We start from the raw sequence: 25,523 nt of genomic DNA, 5'->3' as shown, positions 1-25,523 counted from the left end.
TTATCTTCCCTGGTATCCAGGCAGCTCTCTGAATGCAAAATCACTCTTGGACTTCTCTCATAAAGCTGTATTGTAAATGGCCGGATTTCTCACAGAGGTTTAATGGAAGTTAAAGGGCAGCAGAGTTCTGGTATGTAGTGTATGCACGCTGTGCTCAATTCTTGCTCGCCCCAGACTGTGTGAGACCATTCCCACAGGCGCAGAGCAAGCTGCAGGAGTGGAAATTGCCACTGACTTGAAACTACTTTGCACGCTGGTGGAAATGACTAATCAAGGTGCAAAGCAGCAGCTTGCAGAATAAGGTCCCAAGTTATTAATAGTGCTGTGGTTTTGCTAGGTCAGGAATGGCGCAGCCATTTATTTTTTCTTGTGTTTCAATGGACCAGTGGAAATGAATGTGTTTTATTCTCTTTATCTTTCTCATGACCACGTTAATTTTTTCACTAGCTAGCATGCATAGAGACTGGTCTGAGCGCCAGGCTCTGCTTTGGTATAGCCAAAGGAAAGTGACACTTCGATCTGCATCGTTAGCCTGATGCTAGTTAATAATAGTATTTTGYGTAGTCACTTGTATCTTTGAAGCACTTGAGAGTTATTAACTAATGAATCCTCACAACATGTCTGTGAGTTGGAAGGTAAATATTAACATTCCCATTTTAGCGGAGRGGGACCCAAATAAGAAGATTAAGTGATTTGCATGGAGTTAGGGGCAGAGCTGACAAGAGAAGTCGGGAGCCCTGTGCTTCAGGGCTTGTGCCAATCCTTCCAGCTACGCAGCCTCCGTGTGAGTTAAAGCCTTCGCAATTAGCCTGTTTATCCTTTCCTATTGCTTTTGTGCCTTTTCAGAATAAAGCTCATGCTGTGTTGGTGGTCACAGCTGTCCCRCTGAAGGTTGGTTGCTGCACGGCAGTGCAGGGCTTCCTGCGTCCTGCAGCACAAAACATGCTGCACTGGGCAACGTCAAGAGGGAGGCTGCAACCCCCTGCGCTTCCCGCAGTAAATACCTGCCAGGGCAATGTTTAGAACAGCAGTATTTAGAAGAAAAATCCTGAGTCTTTCCATCAGATCTGTAATACCTGGCCAGCACTTTTACAGAACAATATTATTTATTTGTACTGCTATTCACTGAATGCTGAATCAAAGCTGAAGTACCCAAAATGGTACGTTTGGCTGTGGAGACAATTCTGTCGCTCGCACAAACTTGCAAGGAACATTTGTGGAGCTGTGGGAATCTAGSCTGATATGCTTGAATACAGTGAATACTTTAAAATGCTGTGAATTATTCTAAGCTGTGTGAAGAAGCTTGATCTTCTTGAGACAAATGATTTTTCCTTTAACCAAGGCCCTAATATATACTTTCCTTTTAAAAACAACAACGAAAACCCAAACTTCTCCCTTTTGTTCTCTGCAGGGAGGTGGCATCTTAAATGACTCCGGAAGGCTCTTGGCGAGTTTCTACATTGACAAAGCCTACAAATAGAAATGTGGTCTAGATACTAAAAGGACTGTTAAATCTGTGTTCCTCATTTAAGAAAAACCTACTAAAATCTCTCAAAAGATCCACTAGGGACTCTCAACACTAGCACATATTTATCTGCCTGCAGCCCTTTCTTATATATAAAATGCAACACAACTTCTTTTGTTTGCTCTAACAAGTATTTTCTGTCTTTCCATACAGTGTCCGCATGGCAGGTTTATGTTAGCCATTTTTAATGGCTATATAGGTCAAAGCTCAGCTGCAGCCTTGTCTCTTGGAGGAATCRTTTTCGTCCGTGTATCAGAGGGGCTCGCGGTACGGCTGGCCGTGGATCCCCCTCGCAGGCAGCTGGTCCAAAAGGGGTACAGCGAGGAGGGGATTTCACCCCGTYGGCCTCTGCAGCCCTGTCTCCTGTCGTGCCTTTCGCTGTGACGGCCTCTGATCTTTTTTCTCTCCTCTCTTTTTTTGATGCTTGGTCGCATCTTTGGGGCTCCTTCACAGCTGGGAGAATTACTTCTTGAATTCTGGTGAGGTTTTAAGTCTGAATCTGAATCTGTTCCCGCGGCCGCGCTGTTTGTACAGGTTTGTGGTGTTTGAGCTGAGATGCTGCTGCTGCTGGTCTGATGTAGGACGGCATCGAGCTGCGGGATGAGGAAGCACCGGCCCCTGTACGGCTCTTTCATTCCCTTCTGCTCGTCTGTGTCACCTTAGCCTGGCTGCCTGCCTGCTTGCCTGGCTGCCTGCCTTTGTCGGAGCTGCTCCCGCTCTCGTTTTGCCATAGGTGAGAAGAATGGCTCAGAACTGAGCTCAGCATTTTGTTGGGATATTTTCCTTATTTGACACCTCTTAATTGCCCATTACAACTGGCTGATCTGCTTGAAAATAGGTTACAGAGACTGGAACTATCAATGATTTTAGCTTGGTTTTAGCAAGAGCTTTCAGCCAGAAGGGCGGGAGGGAGTTAGAACACTTGGAAAATGTTTGTGTTTTATAAACAAATATTTTTTTTGAAAACACTGGAAAGTGCTACTTTGAAAATTCCCAAAATAATATAAAATATATACTTTTGTTTTGAAATTAATCTGCATAAAAATATATAGTATATATATTTATTTTTTACAAAATGCAGAACTGAAAAGATTTGACTTAATATTTTTAGTTTTTACTCTAAGTGATATTTTGGAAATATTTTTTCTGTTCTGCTGCTAGTAATAATACTTTGCATCGAATGAGAATACTTTGGACCTTAGCATCGATCCCAACTTTTTTGTAGTTCAGCCACTAGCCTGAAAGCTTTGCTTAGTACGTCTCTGCTCTTAGTCCTAACTTCTGGGTGTGTTTAATGTCCCGAGGTGCCGTTGCTCCCGTCTTGGTCCCCTGGTGGCTGCCTCGCTGATGAGCTTTTCCGCTCTGGGCAGAGCGGGACGGCGCGCAGGTACCGCTGGTGCCAGGTGGCTCCTGCGGGGTGGCGGGCAGGCGCCTTTGGGCCGCTTCCTGCCTGTGTGCTCGGAGCTCGGAGCTGCCTGTCGGGAGCCGGCGAGGGGGCCGGGCACGGCGGGGAGCGGCCGGGTGTTTGACTTCTTCTGGTCGTGGCGTACGTAGCATGTTCTCCATGAAGGTTCATCCGCCTTCAGAGATAGCTGTAGAGTCCAGTGTTGCTCACAGAAACATTTAGAAAGCTACCAAAGCCTGGAAAGCTTTTTCACGTGGAAATTGCACCTATCTTTCTCCGTACAGCCAGAAGGAGTTTAAGAGGATACTCGCCCCTTACTGTTTAGGCTGTAGCATGTATTTTAAAGTTGCACATCGTATTGGCGAAGCTCCTGCTGGCATCCTGATGGAACGTGAAAYGGTCTGTGCTGCTAAAGTCATAAGGACACGGCGTAGAGGAATTATAATGGTTTCTAAACAAAACAAAAAAACATAAAACAAAAACAAAAAACCTGTTCTCCTGATTTTCTACTGATCTAACATCAGAAAATGCTTTTCTGATTCAAATACATATTTTATATTCTATACTTTAACACTCTCCCTGCCGTGTTAAGCCGGCATCGAAGCACAACGGAAGCAGGCTTTATACTGCTCTTCCGGAGGTCGCGCAGCCGCACGTGTATCACTTGTCATGAAAACAGGTGCTGTCAGCAGCAGCCTCGCTAATTCTCAGCTGAACAGATCACTTCATTTTCAGCTTCATAAAACACGCATTTTATTCACGAACTGTTTCGGTGGGTTTTCAGAGGAGCAGAGTGATCGCAGCTACCTTGAGTAAGGGGCYGCCGCCTGGCCGCGGTGAGGGCCGGGGCCCCGCTGGCGGGCCGCGACCGAGCGCGAGCGCGAGCCAGGGCTCCCGGGGCAGCCGGCGGCTCCCGCCTCGGTGCGCGCGGGGGCGGCAGGCGGGCGGCTGCTCGGCAGCCCGCGGGGCAGGTGGTAGAGCTGACTGAAAGGAATATTCAAACACGGGCTTTCGCCCTGCAGATTTCGAGCCGGGAGAGGAGGAGGGTGACAATACGGGGAGGGCAGGGAGCCTGCKGCGGAGGACAGGCCTGCGGCGTGCAGCTGCGCCCTTGCGTTCTGGGACGAAGACCCTCTTTTTGTTGTGTGTTTTCTGTCTTGCGCTAACGTGGAAGTCCCCAGCTGGCTGCCTCGGTACGAAGCATGGCTAATGCATAAGGCCACAGGTATAGGAAGCCTGCGGATTGCAGTCAGTAAGACGCAGCGACGTCTTGCACCCTTTTCACCATCGTCAGGTGGCAAAACTGTCGTTGAAATGGCAATTAGAAAGTTTAATTTCGGTATCGGGTGCAGAGTTACCACAGCATTTTTCGCTTTTTCTGCTCACGAAGGTTCTTGAGATCCCTGGCTACCTCCAGAACAGGGTATGTGGAAAGAAGTCTTTGATGCGGTTTTGTCTTTGCTTCCCAGCTGCAGCCTCTGAAAGTTTGCTCATGAAGAACGATGCCCTGTTGTTTCCCTCACCGTGGTAATTTRGGGGCTGCGGTGCCCTTCTTCACTCCCGCCCAAACGGACGGCTCTCCTGTCGCAGGCCCGTGCTGTGCTATTGCGCCACTTATGCCCCGCCAGTTCCCCAGATTTACCCGGTTACTGGTATGTTTTGGATAAACACAGATGGGGGGAAGTATGAGACACCATGTTAAAATGCTTCCTGCCCAGACCCTCAAAGAAAGGTCCTCATACAAATGCTTGACATACAGACCATATTCGACCTTTGATCATCTGTCATTTTGCTGTAAGAAAGCATGCCATCGTTTGGCACTGTTTAAAATAGACCCAAAGGAAGTCAGGGCTTAATCTCAACCTCAAACACATTGAGCCCTGTATTTCCTATCCAGCTATACGACGTGCTATCTGGTTTCCTACACCTCAGGCCTGCTAAGTTTAGTTCCTCCAAGCCAGCTGTTAAGAGGAAGGGAAACAGTGTTCGCCGTGGATAAAGCATGCGCTGCGCAGAGCTGTCCCAGCTCCTTGCCACTCTCTACATGTGGGTCTTTTAAGCAAAAGATGAAAATGCATTTTTGAGGTTTTTCAGTTAAAGTTATTTTGAACTCTTTTTCCTCTTCATTTGCCCCATGGGTTCACACATTTAAATTTCTGATGCCATGCCTTCTTGGGCTTCTCTAGAAAGAAAATTATTACTTGCATGCTTAGGCATAATAATTTAACAGTTATGAATGTCATGTGGTTAAGCCATTGCTAAATTCAAAATTGAAGTGTTACACATTAATTAATATTTTATCAAATCCARTGCAGTCTCTCAGGTCTTTCATCAGACAATTTAGTAGGAATATATACTGTAGCATGCAGGGATTTAGATTGCTTCACTAGAAGTGTTATTTATCATAGAAAGTGGCTACATAAAATATCTGTAAAAAACCTCACCTATTTTTCCTTTATATCAGTATGTTTCTGTGTCCATTTACTTCAGGCAAAAGGATGTTTGTCACCGAAGAAATGGCTAATTCCTTTTTCGGAGATAGTCTCTCAGGTCTGCGTCTATGAAAGCCACAGACATGTTTCAGTAGGACGCCTTCTGGGGAGCTTGATATTTAGTAACTCAAATGCTTTTTTTCCTCCCAATTTTTAGCAGAGTTATGATAACTCCTACGTAATTGGGAATGCTTGGTTTTTGGGTCATAGCTGCTACCCTCACAGGTAGTTCAGCTTTCACAGGCTGTAGCTGTTGGTTTGGGGAGGATCCAGCGCGTCCAATGTTGCTATTGTACAGGGAGCTATTTCCCCCAAAATGGCAGGGCTCTTCGCATTAGAATTTGGTTTRACCCTGATTTACAATGCAAAATCTCAGCAATATTAACACCTCTGTGAAACCTGCAGGACCAGGAAAACTCCCATCTAACTTTATTAAGCATTGGTTAAGTGCCTTCTTTCTGTTGTGTTCACAAATTTCTAGCATTTCAAATCATGAAGGAAAAAATCCTTCTAATGAAAGAGATTTACAACACAGAAGCAGACAGAGYGCACAGGAACCTTTTGATGGGTGCAGTAGCTCAGCACAGATAAGTTTAGCTGTGTATGTCAATAATTCCCTCCCAAGCAGAGACTGAAGAAGTTCTTGTGGAATTCATATAAAGTGCTATTTGCCCTTCTTAGGATTGTATACAGTTTTATCTGAGTTGTTCTGATATTTGTATAACATTATACTCTTCTGCCTCTGCCCAACCTTTGCTGTATTGATTTGCAGCACTCTAAATTCAGCTCTGGATTTGATTTCAGGAACCATTTCTCCTAGCAGCAGAGTGAAAAAAAAAATGTTTACATAAAATAATCCAGTCTAACCTAAGATACTGTAGACTTCTGTAGACTGATGACATATGAAAAGAAAAGGCTGACAAGAAAAGAAATTTTAGTTTTATCAGACTTAAAACAGGGTAGGAAATGCTATTCTACAATTTTTTTAATACATAGAAATATCTCACTTGTCCTTCCCCACCAGCTAATAACTTTAATGCTCCTCTCATTTTACCAGGTTTAAAATGGGATAATTCATAAGCTTAAACATTGCCATTTTCAATTAGAGGCAAATTGGGCCTGGTGTCTGCTTGCTTTTTTTAAAAGAAGCATTTAAATTTGTGAGGAAAAGAACAAAACACCAAGGTAGCTTCATGGTAACCCTTACCTAAATTTCACTGCAGAGCATTGTCACCCAGAAAAGGGCAGAGAATGCACAGGATGGGGGTGCACAGCAAATGAATGCCCCAAAATTGTCTGAAGTGTGTAACTGAATTCTCATTAATCCAGTCATGGAGACAGCCTGAAGGTACTGCTGTATTACCCGGCTCATAAACAGCTAAAAATATGAGAAGATGAAAATATCTGGTTCAGATATGGCTCAGAAAACTACTGCAACAAATCTTTGGCCACTCAGGACTGGTTAATACAAAATTCAGAGCTGAGGATCCTCCTGAGCCAAAGGAGATTGGGAGCTGCCGCATCACAGCAATACATTGAATAATTCTGGCAAGTAGTTGCTAAAGTTACTATGATAATGAATAGAGAGTGGGAACATATCTGCCAGCTTATTCTCATAAGTGTTAGCATTCGTAAACTGCCACCTTTACTCCAGCTGATGTGTACATAAGTCATCTCATTGATTTTAATGCAAAGTACAGTAATACTTAGCCTAGTTAAGGATGGCATGCAGTAGCCCAGATTAAGGAGCTTTAATAAATTTTTGCTCCAGGCCCAGCTGTGTTGGTAGCAGCATTTCAATGGTGCTTCCTAACTGAGGTGGACTCCGAGAACCTTCTGTCATCCTTGTGCAAATCCAAAGGTGAGGTACTGCCGGTTTGCAATAGCGCCTTTGTTTTTAATTGGTAATCTTACCATTTTATCCGTATTTCACTTAATGGATTCAGGAATATATGCCTCTACTCTCTGGGAAATAAGATCAGCAGGAAAAACCTAAATCAGTCCATTTGTCTGTCATGCATTAAGCAAATGGTGCTGACAGTAGGAAATGCACAGCACTTGACGTGCATTTGGTAACTGCTTGGACGTAGCTAACTTAGACATTGAGTGTGGTCAGCATTTTATAGTGCTGACAGGATCCTGACAGATAGTCGTAGTGAACTCAGATGAGAATAAATGAATATAAAAAGAGTATAATTATATTTTTATGTGGATACATGTGTGCATTAGTGAAGATTTCAAAAAACTACTGTCATAGGCTTATGTATTATTTAAGCAACTCTTTGAGGTGTGAATAATTTTTAAACTATTTTAATAATACAGTATTTTTTAGGATGATACTTCAGACTTTGAAGGTATCTGTATCGGGATAGAGGAGCTATGCAGGCCTCCTGGAATGTCATTGCTCTTGCCACTGCTGTCCCCTTTGTAGCAGGAGACAAGCATCTGTCCCCAAACTGACCGGCAGCTTGGCAAACTGGGCCACAAAGAGATCACTAGGAACTGCCAGGAATTATGTGAATCCCTGGAGAACTGGGGCGATGTGAGATAATAAATGAGGGAAAGGACTAGCGTGACCAGAGGGAGAAATCCAAAGCTTGGTGACACCTGGCGACCGGCCGGCCAGAACAGYGTGCCTGCTAATTAATGGTGGCGAGTACAGGTTTTATATCCCGCCTGGGATATGACAGAGCGAGGAAAATGGCCATCGAAGAAGACAGACTGACGACAAATGAAGTCTTGGAAGGAAATACTAGGGGCAGTCACATAAAATGGTAAGCTTCGCCTGATTTAGCGTGAGTGTGGATGTATAGATGGGATATGAAGGTCCTCCTGATAATGAGCTTTTGCTGTCAGAACAACCCCTGCGAGCAGCTGCAGTYGTCTGGACGAGCACCAGAGCTTCTTGGCCCGTTACGTTACTGGGTGCCCGGCACAACTGAAGTGGGTGAGGAGCTCGCGTAGGCCTGTCTCTCTRCTCTGCTCCTGTTCATGAAAATTATAATCTGAGGAGAAAGCAACAAACTGCATTTGCCCAAAYGCCATACAACTTATGTGCTCATGTGTAGTGGAAAACGTGGATCAAGGCTGTAGGTCCCACGATATATCCCGCAGCTCTCTGAGGCAGAGCAGCGGCTCAGCACCCGGTCTGCTACTGAGGGGAGACAAGGACACAGCAATAGTATGAATATGCTTCTGCTGGACAGAGTTTGCCTGAGAGGAGAGTTTTCTGAAACAGAGTCTGAAAAAATCTCTTTGCAAAAATCTGTTCCTTCAGTTGCTTTTAGAAAATGCAAAATATTGAGTTTAAAGAGCTGTCAACTCCTTCCTCTGCTCTTCTAGTCACAATTCAYATGTCACTTTTCTTTCCAGGTCCTTCAAGCTGTTCCAGCTCTTCCTACTGCTCCATTACCTGAGGAGAAGAAAAACCTGTGTCAAAATTCCTTAACCGATCGCGCTGCCTTCCCAGTGCTCATTTAGAAACTGCCTTGTGTGTCCAGTGCACTCGCAGCTGGGCCAGGAGCAAGCCCAGGCTTCTGCAGCACTTCTGCGCTCTGCTCCGGCCTTGCCTCTTCCCGTGCCGGCTGTGCCACGCTCGGCTCTTGCATCCGGCCCCGCAGGTGGGCTGAGCTCTCCGAGGCCAGAGCCAGCTCAGCGCCGCAGGTCGGCAYGCGGCGTCGCGTTCCGGCGCTTGCCGCTGCCCTGACCGAGAGCACAAAGAGTCGCCATCGCGTGGAAAAGTCGTTGGGACCACTGCCGAGAGTAGCCTGGGACATTTAGATGTTACACAGAACCTGTCTGTCTGTCCATGGGAAAAGGAAATGAAAAGAGTCTAACGGCAGGGCGATATTGCCTGTGACTGATTGTGCCCACTGTATAGTGTCTGTGCAGAACCTTGAGCAACAGATGACTAAGTATCATCTGATTCTGTTACTGAAAAGTAGAGGAATGTATGTGCTTCCCTAAGTAAAGGAGATGATGAAATTTGGGCAACATACTCAGAAAGAACTCTATTTCAAAACTCCTTTTTCATTTTCAAGTCAAAGGAATGACTTCTAACAACTTCAGCAAGGGTTGGAATAAGCCAAAAATGATAAGAAAGAACAACCTTTTGCAGCTAAAGTTGGAGTTACAATAGTGAGATAGTGATAGAAACTGCTGGAGTTTTATTGTGCATGTTTTGAATGTGAAGTTGTGGGGCTGGCAGAAGATTCCTACTGTCTTTAACAAGAATTAAGTATCTCTTTGAACTTAAACATGTACCCAGTTGTACTCTGTATTTAGAAAGTGAGCATTGCTCCTAACAACTTTTTTTTTAATTGATTTTTTTTAATGTAAATTGTCTCCCAGCATGATCTAGTGTGAGGCAAATCAATACAGAGCTATGAAAAGTAGCACTGATTCGCAGCAGAAATACTGACTCCAGAGTCAGAGAGCTTTTACTTGCCTGTGTGGGCAAGGGCTGTTTGCCACTGGAGGAATTTTTAGTATATGACGATAACTGGCAGGTACATATGGTTAGTGATGATAATAACTCCAARGGGCTTGATCTGGACAAACATCCAAAATTGAAGCCTGATAGTCTGAACAGAGTTTGCCAGCACTTGGGGTTTCTTCAGCACCTCATGTCCGTTGTGGCCTCTCTTTCTGAGGAGAGCTTGTGTAGCTGGGGAAAGTTAGCCGGTAGTTTCTATTGAAATAACCCAACTTTCTGCTAAAACTAACCAGTGTAGAGATTATTTAGTGAATAGATAGAAGATACTATCTCTGACGTAGTTGAATTAAGCCTGACTTTGGAAGAAAGCATTTTAGCTCCAGGAGTATGAAAACAGCTGTGGGGAGTTTTGCAGGAATTGAAACCCTGAACGCAGTGGGCCAACATTTCCAGACCTGGCAGTGTAAAGAAAAGACGCTTAGCAACTTGTTAGGCACCTAAACACGAGATTTGATGTTCAAACTCTGCTGAGCCCGAGCTATTCCCATGCGCTGTGCTGGGCAGGGGCAGGGCACGCTGCAGGCAGCAGCRTTTGGGGCAGCGTGGGGCTGCCCGGTCCCCGTGTGCTGCCTCCTCCCCGCATTTTTGCCTAGCAGCTTGGCGCAGAAGTGACAGCGCGAGCGCGAGCAAGCCGAGGCGCCCCGGCTGCGTCTCGCCCTCTGCCGAAGGGGGCCGCATCCTGGCCCTGCCCGAGCCGCGGGGACCAGCCCCGCTGCCGCGGCGCGCCGGCCCCGGCACGGCCGTCGCTCTCGCCGAGGTGCTGCTCTCTGAACGGCTGGTTATTCTGAATATGAACAGGGAGAGGAGAAGCTTTTATTATTTTAATGCTGTCATATGCAGGCTTAACTTCTTTGTGACTTTACCTATTCCTGTGAAAAACACAGGAAATAACAGAAATGCAAACGGTACTCGAGAAGCTCGCTAGCCCCTGCCTCGCTGTAATTTCCATGATTTCCTGGGTTGACTAGAGCACAAACGCTACAGGAAGTGCTTTTCTTGYGGTATTTTTGCTTCCTCTCCCAGCAGCGTGGAGGCATTACACAATAACATGTGAAAACGAGTGGGGTCCGGCGCTGCCAACGGTGCCCGTCACGGGAGCGCGGCSTCTCTGCTTCCCGTGGGTGCTCCTGCGCCGCGCGGAGGGCTGAGGAAGGTGGCCGGCCTGGCAGCGCTGCCCGCCCCGGTCTGCGGTTTTGGGAAGGGCGCTAGGGAGCGGGTGGGAGGGCAGGCGCGGGGGGCTTTGCCTCCTGGCTTTGCTCTGCCCTTCGCTCCAGGCCCTCGGAGGAGCCGACCAACTTGGAGCTTTAGGCCAATGAATCAAGCTGCCCACCTCCTGCTCACGGCTCGATAAGCGCCCAGAAGGTTTAGTCTATTCCTCACGCCTACTTTTTCGCTTAGAGACGTTTTGAGATCTCAGTTAGAGATCTGCAATGCCTGTGAATGTCCCCCAGCGAGCTTGTGTGCTGACCCACCGCATTTTGGCTGGGGAGCCAGGGCCTATGCATTAAATCCTGCATTAAAGTCCTGCTGATAACATTATGCTTATTAAATAATACAAACATTTTTCCTGTTTGCCAAACGGTGGGTATCAGTAGTGCACACTGGGGAGGCATGAACTATAAAAGCCTCTATTCTTTTTTAATTAGGCCATATCTAATTAAAATGGTTGCCTGCCATTGCTAGCATTTATAAAGTATTTTCCGAATCAGCATGACTCATGGGTCTGTATGGATGCAGATTGCACTGTAATCTATTTGGGATGTGTTTGCCTTTGCCGTGCGGCTGTCCTTTATCATCATAAGCCGGCAGTGTTTGTCTGAATTATTATCTGGTGCGTACTGCTAGCCAGCGGGGACTCTGCGGCTCTTTTTATAAAAACTGATTAGCGTATTTTGCATACAAATGAAATCCGGGTTTGGGATACAGTTTGGGACTCTGAAGGGACAGATTAATTTGGAGATAGAATCAGGACTGTCCCTAGAAGCTGCTGAGGGGGAATTTAACAGATCGAGAGGACAGGCTAGGTCAGCAGTCAGCTATTGAAAGCAATCTGGCAACATTGAAGTCTTTCTGTGAATCCAGATGGGACCAGGAACCATTGCCTACGCTTCCAGCAGCCCATTCAAGCCCAGCTCATAAGGAGCGACTGTTTTGGAGAGCAGGAAACACCCTGGCCATCCTACAGAGTCGGGTGCCCTTTGGCCGCCCCATTAAAGTCCAGATGAGCAAGCCGTGTACAGTTGAACCAGCTGGCAAGTGGCCAGATGTTCCCTCTAAGGGGAAGGCTACAGAAAGACGGCCTGGAGCAGGGCGAGCGGTGGGAAGCGGGAATGGGCCGTGGTGGGCAGAAGTTTTGCCTACGTTTGTCTGAAGAATAAAAGTGTGCCTGGAAAGGGTGTGTGCCGGGGAGGGAACCAGCCCGGCTGGTTTGGGGGGAAAAGGGTGGTTTCCAGGCCCGGTTCCCTCCTGACTCAGCTAGGCGAGGGCCGCGGTGCGGCTGGAGCCGGGGAAGCGAGCGCTCGTGCCTGTGCCTGYGCCGGGGCTCCTCACTGCACGGGGGCAAGCGGAGCTCCGGGGGCTTGGCGGAGCGTTGCTTGCAGCGTGCCAAGTAACGCGTGAGTGCGTGGGAACGGAAACGCTCGGCTGGCAGCGAGTTCCCAGAGCCGCGTTTTTGTAGGCGATGGGATCTAGAGCAGCCACGTGTCCTCCTGCGGGGCGCAGGTGCCCCTCGAAGGCGGGCGAGGAGCGGGCAGAGGTCGCTGAGCCTGCCTGGGGGCCGGCGGGAGGGAAGGCGCAACCGCGGCGGGAACCGCTGATGGAGCGGCTCAGAGCAGAAGGCGCAGCTCTGCGAGTCTCGGGTGAGGGGGGAACCGAAGGTGGTGGTGGTGGCCGAGCAAGGCTCAGAAGCACATTTCAGCTCTTTCAGTTCTCTTTCACTTTCGCACCTATTCTTTTTGGTAAGTTTTTCTTCCAGGGGATATTATTCTATGTGAAACATGGATACAATGCTATTATTGTCTTTCCCTTAAGTCAGTGCATCTCAAGCAATACACGACGAGCCATAAAATTAGGTTATAACTGAAATCTTATGAAATAAATAAAAGTTTTTAATATAGGCTTGCCTATCTGAGGTTATAGCATCTTTATCCTGAATGTTGTACCTAAGACAGAGTAAGTTGTAATACCTGCTCTATGATCTAATAATCTAAAAGGCAGTGTCTTTAAAAAAAAAAAAAAGTAATATTTTAAGCCTTATTTTATAGGTGAGGAACTTGGATACAGAGAATCAAATTACTCCCATGTCATGCAGAATAGAAATTAAAACGTATCTTGAATTTCCAGTTTAGTCTTAACCACAAAAACAAATTTTCCCTCTGTGTGGGGATGGTTTTTCTGGATTTCAAGACATTTCTTAAATGCAATGCTAAAGTAATGTAAAATTCCTGTTGCATTATGGTTGCACCCTAGAAGCTTGGACAACAAGTTTTTTCACCTGCAGCCTTTTCTCCTCTCACTGTGGGTCAAAATATAAATTTTCTTGTCTTGTGCAAGACTGTCTTTACTAGGAATACTTTTTTTTTCTTCATTGTATCTTGAATAACAGTTGCATGCATCGTTCAGATATGAGCTTTGCACTATTTTTGGTCATACAACAACAACAATAATAAAGAAGTCCCATTCTGTCTCCTGCAAAAAACACCTTGGTAATTAATATGAATGCAATTATATGTTAAGTGCCACTATTTTGGCTTTTATAAGTCTTCCTTGTGCTCTTTTTATTTCTCTTTAATTACATGTGAGGGAAAGGAGAYGCTGAGGTTGTACCTGGGACAGGGTTGGTGGTTGCCAGCTAACAGGGATGAGTGTGGAGTCATGTTTTCCTGTTGCAGAAAACAAAGCTAAGTGATAATCTAGTGACTAGGCTAGGGCCTGCCACCACGCCTGGCAGTCCCGTTTTCTCCCGTGAATTGCTGCTGCTGGATCTAAGCTGCTGCTGAGACTTTGCCATGAAGAAGCTGCTGCTGAGCTATCCGGATTATCCTTTCTGCCCACGTCCCCCTCTCCGGCTCATTAGCCTTCACATTTCAGGAATGCACTAATTACACCTCGGGAGCTGAACGCAACATCTTTGGCGGGTTTTGGTATGGGGCAACTCTTTTTACCCAGCTATTAGGACAGAAGACTTTGGGTTACATTTCTTGGATTCTACTTCCTTTCCAGTTATGTATTTCAATTTGCTTCTAATTTCTTATGTAAYAGAATTAAGCCCTATTCTAGACACCCTCACTTCTAGCAGAAAAAGAACTGGCAGGAGGATGTTAAAATGAAATCAGCAGGTAACAAGTTTATACTCGTTTCTTGTGCTCTTTCCCCCAAGCAATTTTAAGAGACAGGAAATTGAGCTAGACGGTCGTTTGGTCTGATCTAAAAAGGTCATTCGTCTGTTTACGTCTCATGAAACCAAGTTACCTAATACCCCAAATAAGGTTGCAGTGCTTACCCCTTATCACTCGGCAGGGCAGATTTTCAATTCACTCTTCTTCCTGAACTGAGCGTGTGAATTCAAACTGAACTCGTACACCAAAACATAGAAGAAAATGTTAAACCTGGTTGTTTCATTTAATCTGTTTTCACCAGATTATCTGAAAACGGTTTTCACAACGGAACTGCACCTTACAGCGGGAGATTTCACTTTTCACTGCGCTGGTACGTACAAAGGTTGTGGTTATTCCTTAGAAAGAAAACCAGCTCACGTATCTCACAGCTCCAGTTCTTCCCTGAAAGCACTGGGAATAGGGAGTTGCTTCAGAGAGAATGGGCTTTGGCAAAACGATCTGCATCTGAAAGGGAAATGCTGCCAGAGCGGTTAAATATAGTCTTATTAATTATTCCTGGCAGCCCATGCAGTGTCAATTAAACAAGGATTTACATTCCCCAACCATTTTAGCATATTTCTCACTTTCAATCTGTGTGATTTAAGTCCTAAATATGCAGTTCATCTATTAGAAGATGGTCACTTCTCAAAATAATTTAAAATCATGTTATTTCATGAGTACAAAGGAGTGTTTTTTCCTGTAAGATATCACCATTATATGCACTTTTAGCTTGTCTTTTTCACTAGATTTACAAATGCTACTTCTTGTTTGCTTGTTTTTGCTTACCTTCTGTCAAAATTTAGGGATATTTTAACCCTAGTTGTCTGTTTTTTAGGGTCAGCATAAGAAAAACTGTGCTTCCTGTGTTTATTTTTTGTTTTCCAAGATCAGGAGCACACTTGGCTGGTGTTGCTGCTTAACCTCTCATTGGAACTGCAGAGGCAGCACGAGAGAAATCAGAATTCATGTCAGCTGACGTGAGATTACGCGGAGGTGCGTTGCCGTACGTATTAATAGTCATGTGGAGAGATCAATGCTACTTGCATTAAAAATGGTGTAATGACACAAAGCTTCCCAGAAAGAGAACTGTGCTGTCACTTGGTCCGGATGTACACTACCGTTGGCGCTGCGTGTCATTATCTCGCCCTGCGCAAGGTCAGGTGTCAAACCAACGTTATGTTCAAGCAGCTCCATTCGCTCATTCAAGCGGTGAATTTTTCTGTGTGAGAAAAATGCGTAAGTGACTTTTCTGTGGCAGAGAGATGTTACAGCTAATACCAAGACTGAGAGAACTTCTGTGCTAGCATTCATAGCTGAATTCAGGACTGGGAATTAAATAAGGTATTAAAAGCCAAAAGGTTGCTATATTATAGCATCATTGTATTATATCTTCATTATAGAAAATAATGTGTTGATCAATGAACATAATTCATGTAGGTAATTCTCCTTCCTTCCATGCACTGTCTGTACTGAACTGATTAGGATCTTACCGAGTTCAATGTTTTGAATGTTAAGCTTCCATTTTTGTCAGTGATAAAAGCAAATCTCCGTAAGGGGGTTCAGTCAAGAAAAGGGTGAAAGTCTGTGTGCAGTAGCTGAAAAGATGTGTAAAAGGAACCCTCAGAGCTGACAGCGTAATAATCACGTTTAAGATAGTTTTGCTAAGTGACAGTACAGAGCAGGATTGCTTCTGCCCTTAAACATTCACATATTTCATGCTTTCTGTGTTCGCCAGCTTCTTGGGATGGGGACAGTACCAGCATCTTGTGAAAAGTACCACGTACTATTTAGTGTTTTATAAATAATCATAACGGAGTTTCCAGACATGAAAGAACCAACAACTTCAGGGCCATTTCTTTATCAGTGCAATTTCCTTGAGATAAAAAGAAAATTGCTATCTATGGATCTGCAAGTTGAGACCCAGAGGCGTATAAAGAAGCCCTAGGGACATGAGCTGAAGAGGGTTTTACAGACATGGAGTACCTTGTCGTTTAAGGAAATTGCTCCTTCCCTGCACTAAAGTTTGCATCATTATTACATTAATAGTTGAAAAAGTCCAGTGGGTATAATTGTGAAGTAAATACAAATATGTGTCTTCTGGGACTATGTAAAGCTTGTGTTCAAAGGCAGAAGCTATTGGTTAAGAAACACATTCCCAAGTTAACACTTCATCATCATTTATATTGACACCAAGAAATTTAAAAGGGTAATGTCTGCTTGTGAAAATGATCATGTTTGAGTCTGTAAAAGGAAAACAATGCAGTAGCACATGATAAATTGCACATGTATACACTACTGTATCATAATATGTTGGGTATAGGAAGAATTTTAGCTAGAAAAATAATCAGAATAGCTTATGAAGGAGTATCATGCATCTCTCCTCCATTCACTGCAAGCTGTTATCTTCCTCAGTTATTTCTCTGTGGAAAATACAAACATAATTCTCCTCTCCTCTCCTTTGTAGTCATACCTGCCACTTCTTACACTTAATCAGCTTCTGATGATAACTAACATACAGTGAGCACTGGCATTTCCCAAAATGCACTTCCTTTAATTCATCTATAGATAAATTTAAATATCCAAAAATGCTAGTGATGGCAATAAAAGTGACAACCTCATGAAATCCAACACAGATCACCCTTTTTTCCTAATTTTTTGAGCATTCTTTTATCAAAGAGCCTGATTYTCTACTGACTCACGTTTTCTGTAATTGTCTGTGCTGGTGCAAAGTCCAAGTAAAACATCAGTTCTGGTTTGACAACCTCCGAGATGTTCAGTGCTACCAGTGCTACCTTTTCAGGACTTGTAGTTCTTTCTTTGATGTAGAAACTAACATTGGCAAATAGGAGTGGACAAAAAAACCCCACTCCTTGGTTTGCAYAGCACTTCAAAAGCATGCACTGTCAACACGGAGAAAGGGCAGCTTTTGGCTATTTTAATGTCTCTTCGAGAAATCCCTAGTACTGTGACTGAAAATTTCATGTGAAGTTTGTGCCAATATTTGGTTGCAGGGTTTTACCTGGGTTTATAGTTGTTGTTTCTACCGAAGTAACAGTTTTTTTGAGCTGAAGACATCTCCCAAAAAAGGGAAAGTGGTCCCTGTCTCATACTCAAAGTTATACTTGGCAGGGCTGAACGATGTCAGGAATGTACTGAAAACACATGATGAGCAAGAGGTGGAAATAGGTTGTCACTCGTGCTTTAAGCAGATCATGTGTCAAAGATGTGGTCAGCTTGCATACAAAAGGACAAAAATGTCCTTGGGTCCCCTGCCAATTTAGTTGAGGAAGGATGGTGTCACTTACTAGTAAAAACTTCCTGTATTTTAATAGATAATGGGCAAACCTTTTCTCTGAATTCATTGCCAGACCTTGCATTTAAATACATTCAATTTTCAAATACTCATTTTTGTTAGAAGAATTATCTTAAATTTTGATCATCCAACTAGCATTTCACTTGAACTCAGTATACTTGTTTTGTGCTTTAAAAGCTTCCTCCTCCACAACCTTTTCCAGAGGTTTCTGCATCTGCTTCTCCTTTGGTTTTTGAGAAGTCCTAGCCTTGTTTTCACTCTTTCATTTTAAAATAAGTGACCGGTGATTGTCATCCATTGTGTTTAGGAGTCAGTTTCAATTCCTCTGAAGCCAGATCCAAAACATTAATTGACTTAAAGATTTGCTCTTCAGAGAGCACACGTTTTATTAATTTGAGTTCTGTAGAATCTCATACATTAATGCAGAGATTTGCAGAGGGACCTGTGAGATCAGTGCTTGCAATTCACACTGAGCAATGTAAGAAGCAGGACTGAAATCACTTTTAAAACTATATATATATGTATGCATGTATACATAAATAAAAATATTTTTCACTCACTTGTGTGAAATTCCATTTTCTTCCTTCTTTCTTTTTTTAGTCTGAAATATTCATTAGTTTGAAGAAGGTATGATTGGCCAGTTCCTGTTTATACAAATACAGACAGCAAATAGGGCAGGTAACTGTCCCTAAAATATACATATTTTAAGGACAGTTTCTTATCATTTTTGCCCATAGGTTTTCAGTTTCCACCTAGACTGGAAAGAGCAGCGGTGGTCGTCAGCCGAGAAGGCAAACTGTCACAGCGAGGATCTGCCACAATCCRTTTGGCCCTTCTGAAAAAAATAAGCAGAAGACTCAGCTGGGGCGTTGAGCAGTACCTAACAAATTTTGAAGCTAATACTAATACTGCTAATCCCTAGACATAAAGTGTGATCGCTGCAGGTGTTCAGATGGTCTTTTCTTTATTTCCAAGACAAACTTTGTTCTATAAGCAAAACTCTCTACTGCGACAATCCCAGTAAAGCCTAAGAAGCTTGCTTCACACGCCAAAAGTGAGTGTTATTGTAGATTCACACCCAAAGCACAGTACGTGGGGGACCAGGTTTGCTCCTTTGCAGCTTGGCCCTGAGCAATGATTGTCTCGACCTTGTATTCAACAAGTCTGTTTATCCCTGCAATTTAGGACCTGGCGGGTGATGTTTGTTCAGCGAGTGATGGCTCAGATACATCTACACCCTGAAAATGGCCTGGGAGCCTTCCAGAGAGCCTGCAACGCACATCCTGCCAAAGGAAATCTTACACTTAGACACACTTTATTTAAAGAATGTGTTTTACTTCTGCAGACTTGCAGCACAGTTACATCAGAGGCTTTTCCTTCGCAGAGAGTTGAAGGCAGCCAGGCTAGAACAAATGCCCTGGTATTTCACGGACACTGATACAGCTACGTGTTTGGTGCCTGCCTTGCTCAGAATTACCTGTGTCAGCTGTCCTTCGTTTATCTAGCTATGCCTCTTAAGTGAATGCTGATTGCCAGCTTTGGGGTTTCTCTGGAGACAGTTTGCTGTGATTGTAGGACATTAAAAAATATCTTATTTTATAGAAAGATGAGGGACTCTGGCAAACACTGAATAGCATGATCAAATCATTGACAAGAATGACTTAGAGTTTGTTTCCTTTCCCCAAACTATTTATTCAGCACGTTTGAAGGCAAGCTGTGAATATTATGTAAAGAAATCTGCCAGCATGCAATCTCCAAGAAAAGATTTCAGATTTAATTTCAGGCTCAGGGCAGCTAACAGGAAGAACTGTTACACTGTTCTAACTGAAGGGCCGAAGCTAAAACTTCCAAAGTAGCTAAAAATTTAGAGTATTTAACGCTTATATTTTCATGTTAGAGTTCTGCAGTGCTGAAAGTCATCTGCATGCAAGAAAGCGAACAAAAACCCCACTGGCGTGAAATAATTGTTTGTCATCAGTTGAGGAAACTAAGGTGAATGTAACGCGACACTTGGAAGCTTGATTTTGTCAGACAGCATGTTTATTACCAAACCCCAGCGATCTGCCCCATTCGGTTGGCGAGCTAAAGCAAACTGACTAGTCTCATGTTGCTGCTACACCTCCCTGGTTTCAGATGCTGATCCTGAAGCTGAACGTTACACGGGCACCCGGTACCGCAGAGAGGGACCAGACAGGTCTGGTTTTGATCTGCCCACTCTGCATGAACGTGAGTGAACTTAACTTTTATTTTTCTCACTACAAACCTTTAATGTAGCAAGAGGATGAGCTTAATGTAGTGACACGGGCTGTACCGATGCACTGACTTTTACCAGTCTCAGCGGGCTCCCTGTTAATGCTGCTAAGTTCACGCAGACAAGCAATAAGGTGGAAGGAGGTGACTGCTAAAGGCTGCTGCCCTCTTTTCCATTTTTGCCTTGACTCGGCTGCTGTAAATAATGAATTGCCTCGGGCTACCATAGCCGCCTTGCACAGGTAATGAAAAGCGATAGTGTCCTGTTGTAAAAGACCAATGTTTTTGCATTAAAACTTTATTGTGACCTTGGCAGCAGTAAGGAAAGAACACTCCTCACAAAGTGTCCTCTCCTCACCCACAAGTCAGTATTATCTTTTCCCAGATAACTGCCGGATTACCTGTCATCCTGAGGGCTACGGCTAATGGCAAGGCAAGCCCTGGCCGTGCTGGAGACGCAGTGGCACAGGCAAACAGTATTAAAACCGTTCAGCAGAGCTGACAGTTCCCCATGCTGTCTCCACAGCACACATCTGCCCGGCTTTCCTTTCCTCTGCTTGTGCAGATGAAGGAGACTTTTAGGTCTTAAATCTCTGAGTATGCAGAGAATTTGACAACTACACTGAGTTTCTATTAGTGCCAGGCTCGAACAACTCAATTTTTTTGTGACAAAGAGCATAGCTAAGTGCATTTACTAAGAGAAGTACGAAGTAGCAGCTTTCATCTCTACATCCTCGAGCAGAGCTCATACAGTGATCCTTTCCATTTGCGTTCAGTTATTCTGCGTGCTTTCCGCTTGCTTTCTTCACTGCAGCCAGATATTGATCTGGTGGTTTAAAATTTCCTTTCACTACCAGCCCCAGCGTTTTATCCTCACGAGTGTCTTTCAGCTTGTGATAGGTTAGGGGGTAACTTTTGTGCCTAGCTCTGACCACCTCCTTCTCCTCCTCATTTTTTTAAAGTCCTCTTTTCATCTGCCTTTCTTCTTTTTTCCAGCTTCTCAGATCCCCAAATTCTCCTTCCATTATTCAGTGCATACAAGAACCTAATGCTATTAGTTCATGGCAGTTAGTATAATACAGAAGTATAAATGTTAAAATATCCCTGAAATTAGAACTGTGTGCATGATTTGTTTTTTAGTTCAAGATTCCTTGAACATTCCCTATTGATGTATTCCAATACCTAAAAATACAATTCTTACTGAGAAAACTCCCTTTTGAGCCACTGTAAAAGAGAAGAAGGGTATGATCCCGTTAAAAGGGAGAGCTCCGAATATGGTATTTGTCCTGGTAAAGTCAATGTCAAAACCCCCAGTGACTTCAGCGAGGTCGAGATTTCTCCAGTGAAGGCTGTGCTGCTAAATCAGACTGCCTTGATTGCCTGCTCGGGAAGCTCTGCTTGATTAAGCAGCGCAGACTTTGCCGTGCGGTCGGGGACTGGGGCAGGAGGGACGATGACGGGAATAAGCCCTGCGCACGCTGGTGTATTTCAGGAAGCAACAGAAAACAGGATCTGATTGTACCAGCTGACCTGAGTTCACACACCCGTAGCCTTATCAAGTGGAGACTATTCACACAGTCACACAGTCACGCTGGCTATAATGGGTAAGGATTTTCTTCATTAATTATTCAACAGCAGGAAGATTATATTATGCCTCAGACTGACACTTTCTACCATCTGCTAAAAACCTTACTGTCACACGAACAAATATTAACAACATGTTTTTCCCTTTCAGAGTAATCATTATGCTGATCTTCCAGACTGTTTAAGGTATCTGAGGTCCAAATATGARTCTGCTGTTACAAACAGCTGATACCTATAATTGCTATTCATGTTTATGTGTTTGATTGACATCTGATTAGTACCTCTGTTTTTCTCAGTGATTGTGATCCATCAGTGGCTTTGATCTTGCTAACTGTTATATATGAGCTTAACTGCATTCCTGTAACTAATACCAATAGGCTAATTTTAAAAGGACATAGTGACTCAAATTCATGCCCAGTATAACTCTATTGAAATTAGCACTTTTCACCAGGGATGAATTTATCTCAGTAACTGYAAGTGCCCTTAATACACACAGAGGCATCGTTAGCAGTGGGCCCTGAACATAACGCAATTACATGGCTGAGAAGCGAGCCACATAACTGCCCTGTCTTTGAAGGTGTCACTTAAATGAGTTTGCCCYGTGTCCTCCCAGAGGCCTTCCCTCCCCCTCAAAACACCCGTGCTGGCTGAGACTGCCGAGGGGTTGAACTGAGATTTATGTGAAAACTCCACGAGCAGCTTATCCTGAAACTGGTGAGAAAACGAAGACTGCTGCTTTCATGGCCCCTGAAATTCCAGCATGATTTTAAACAAAGACGACACCTCTTATTTCCCGAGAAATATTAAAACAGTCTAGGTAATTCTAAATTAAACAGAAATGTGGGCTTCCTACATGGAGATTTTTGCAACAGATGGACAAGCTCCACCAGCCTTATTAGCCCTGCGTTTTCGAGTGCTAGCTGTTGAAGACTGTGACATCCACACGGAGAACATGGCTCAGCAGTAGGCTGATCCTCTACCACTCCAAGTATCGTTCCACAGCTTGCAGCAAACACAAGGGAGAGACCATCGTGAGGACAAATCCAGCACAATTTGAGGCTGACGTCTGCTAAACTCTCTCCCTAAATTACCGAGCCGGCTGGCGCATGCTGAGGCGCTGGCAGGGAGCAGGTGGAGAGGGGACACCCCTGCTCTGGCCGCAGCGTCCCGCCAGCCCTGGGCAGGCCGGGGTGGAGGCTGGTGGCAGCGGAGCGGTGCCAACTCTGTAGCCAGCAGTGGCAAAAGCAACATTTTAAAGGAGTGGTGAAAGGCCCAACATTTCCAATGTTGTTTCTATCTGGAAACTGAGCTTATTTATTTGGATCTATATAATTCAACATTTTCTACACCATAATTTTGGAGGAAGCGGTGGTACATGAGTCGTACCATTGCGAATATTTATTTCATTTTTTTAACTGCAGAGCACAATGGTACTGTAAGCATGACATTGTGCATGTCCATTTATTTTGTGCTCTTTCCTCTCAAATTAGTGATTTTGCAGGTTCCCACTCTCTGAGCTGCGCTCAGCTGGGTTTGCGAGCTATGGCTGGGGGTCTCATAATCAGAAACGGCAGCCCGAGGCAGCGTACGGCCAAGATAACGGCCGCCGAATGGCACCTCATCAGCTGCACAAAAACTACAGYACAGGGTTACTGCTCTTGGGGTTGAAATGTCCTGCTGCCTTTTCAGACTGCTRGCAGACTTTCTGCATATGTGTCACCTGCAAACAATAACTCACAAATGACTGTCATCATTATTTATGCTGTCTTCTACTGCATTAAATGTCATGACTGGTATTGTTAAATGCATTATTATCAATGTAGTACACACAATTCTAAATAATACTGGATCAATACAAATCCTTGTATAATTTCATTTATCATGCCAAAAGGGTTTGAAGAAAAACCAAAAACCTTAATTTCCATAAGAAGATGATTTGACAAACTGCCAGGGCAGACAAATTTAGGAAAAACTTGCCGATCATCTTAATTCATGCAACTAGGAGCTTTGTGTGAGATCAGCAGTCTCTCTCTCTCTCTGTGCCTTGCTTTTGTTCGCAATATTTTAATGTATTATGCAGCCTGAATCACTCTTAGGACAGACTTCAGGCAAGCAGTTTAACCCAACTTTGGTGAGCATCTTTGCAGCAGTGATCATGTGAATGAAATTCACATGAAATGAAATGTCATGATGATTATCACAAGACTACATTTGTATTTATTCAGGAATTTGTAGTACTTCTTTATTGTCTTGGTTCCTCAAGTAGAGCCCCATGATTTTTCTCAACAATTTTTGTACCTCCTATTTGCACAGGAATGTTAGTTTGCCATTTGTTTGATGCCTTGCAGTATTTGAAAGCTGATTACTAGAAACTCTTAGGCATCATCTAGTGCTGCTTCTGTTATAGATGATGAATAGTTGTGGACCTGATTAAACTACAGGCTTAATTAAAATCATTGCAAGATGAGTTGGCAGCAGTGACTTCTGTCTTGGAGACAAGACTGCAGACCATGCACGATATTCAACTCATCAAGTGACTTCTTGGGTGTAAATGCTGTTTCCACATGGGGAAGGCCACCAAGCCTCAGAGTTTCAGAGGATGCAGAACAGAGCCTGCTGTGCCCGAGCTGAGGACAACCTGCATTAGCAAGCTTGCATTGAAACTAAACGCTCACTAATCAGTCCATTTCTATTCACTCAGACACCTAACAGACATGTCCTAAAGCAGATATGAATCATGTTTGCTGAGGTTCGGTTTAACATRCTGACTGTTAGCTCTTCCCCAGCAGTTAAGCGCTGCAGCTGGGCCACCTGGAGATGCTTATTCTCCCAGGAGACTAAAGACTGCCTTTGGATGGGGACTGGTAGTTTGCCTTGCCTCTTAGGTACAGCTGCAAACCTCACAGCTACTTTTTGCTCATCAGCATGATGCCTGGTTATGGCTGTGTTTGTTTGATATTGCTGTCTGTTTAGACTTGGTTCCTGTTCCTGCCTGGTCTCGGACTTGGCTCCTCCGTCACAGCTCACGTTCTCTGACTCTAGACCTTCGGCCTGTTCCCACACAAACTCCATCTTGCCCTTTGGTTCCTCCCTGGGAAAAAGGGAAGTAAAGGCCAACAAATCAAAAAATGTAATTCAACCAGTGTTCGTAACGTACATCCCACTTGGAAATCCAAAGGAGGTAATATACCTGCAGTTATTTGAGAGTGGCTTTATTAGAAACAGCTCTCCACAATTTGGACTTGGAGTGAAGGAAAATACCTTGTTATAATTGTAGTGTCGGATTCTGCTTCAGTTCATGCTAACGGACTGGCTTTTTTGAGGACCAGTTTGTGCTGGTTATAGCTGTGTCTTTCTATTGCTTAGTGGCATGTTTCTATTCCTTTTTTAATACTTTGCTTCAGCTTATCTAGTTTGGATATGAAATTTTCTGGTTTCATATCATATAAGCATTTATTGTAATTAAAATCATGCCTATGGTATTTGCATTTTCAGGCTGTCTTGTAAAGTGGGTGTCCCCCACTTTTTTTTCCCCCCCAAAGGGAAATACTTTAGTATAGTACACAGGTATTTTAAGTCCAGCTTCCTTTTCTCTGTTTGAACCTTGTGTCCAAGTTGTAGTGATATAAGCAGGGCTGATTGCTGGAAATGTGAAAGAATAAAAATGGGATGAATGTTAAGTGATACTTGTACTGGGAATTTTTCTCAATTTTGTCTATTATATCAGCTCTTTTAACAGATGGATCTAGTATGCTTCTGTCTTTGGGTGATCATTTCTTTGGTGTACAGTGATCTTGCTGGACTGGAGTTCATATTATCTTGGCAAGCTCTTTAAGGCAAGTTGTGTTCATATTATATTCCCTGTACCTTCAGTGTAACTTGCAGTTTCATCAGAGGGTATTGTCTCTTTTCTGTTGTATACCAGAGGCCAAAAGCTGCTCTCTGGCAATCCCTCGCTCTCCTGTAGGTGAGATGATGGCCCACTAAGCACCTGCAGCCTATACAGGCTTATTGGGGAAGCAAGAAACAGCCGTTGAACTTTATGCAGCCAGTAATGGACCTTCACTCTTACCTTAGTCTGGG

General features: G+C 44.1%; 2 long non-coding RNA genes across 10 annotated transcripts; both read left to right on the top strand.

The window, feature by feature from the left end:
- Nucleotides 1–1,367: 1,367 nt before the first annotated feature.
- LOC112976538 lies at nt 1,368–11,089 on the top strand. Of its 2 annotated transcripts, none has more exons than XR_003257071.1 (3): nt 1,368–2,258; nt 7,194–8,196; nt 8,795–11,089. It is a non-coding gene; the product is annotated as an uncharacterized LOC112976538 (long non-coding RNA). The 2 variants fall into 2 exon arrangements; XR_003257072.1 differs by lacking the exon at nt 8,795–11,089 and having other exon boundaries at nt 7,194–7,283; nt 7,745–8,720.
- Nucleotides 11,090–11,169: 80 nt separating this feature from the next.
- LOC112976514 lies at nt 11,170–25,270 on the top strand. Of its 8 annotated transcripts, none has more exons than XR_003257053.1 (8): nt 11,170–12,874; nt 14,556–14,624; nt 15,180–15,286; nt 18,344–19,598; nt 19,740–19,832; nt 21,349–21,460; nt 21,592–21,626; nt 25,168–25,270. It is a non-coding gene; the product is annotated as an uncharacterized LOC112976514 (long non-coding RNA). The 8 variants fall into 8 exon arrangements; XR_003257052.1 differs by having other exon boundaries at nt 21,592–24,621; XR_003257054.1 differs by lacking the exon at nt 25,168–25,270 and having other exon boundaries at nt 18,344–18,660; nt 19,504–19,598; nt 21,592–25,130.
- The last annotated feature ends 253 nt before the right edge of the window (nt 25,271–25,523 follow it).

This window comes from Apteryx rowi, unplaced genomic scaffold (genome assembly GCF_003343035.1).
Source record: "Apteryx rowi isolate R43461 unplaced genomic scaffold, aptRow1 scaffold_74, whole genome shotgun sequence".
Lineage (NCBI taxonomy): Eukaryota > Metazoa > Chordata > Aves > Apterygiformes > Apterygidae > Apteryx > Apteryx rowi.
This window is presented reverse-complemented; position numbering and strand designations above follow the sequence as displayed.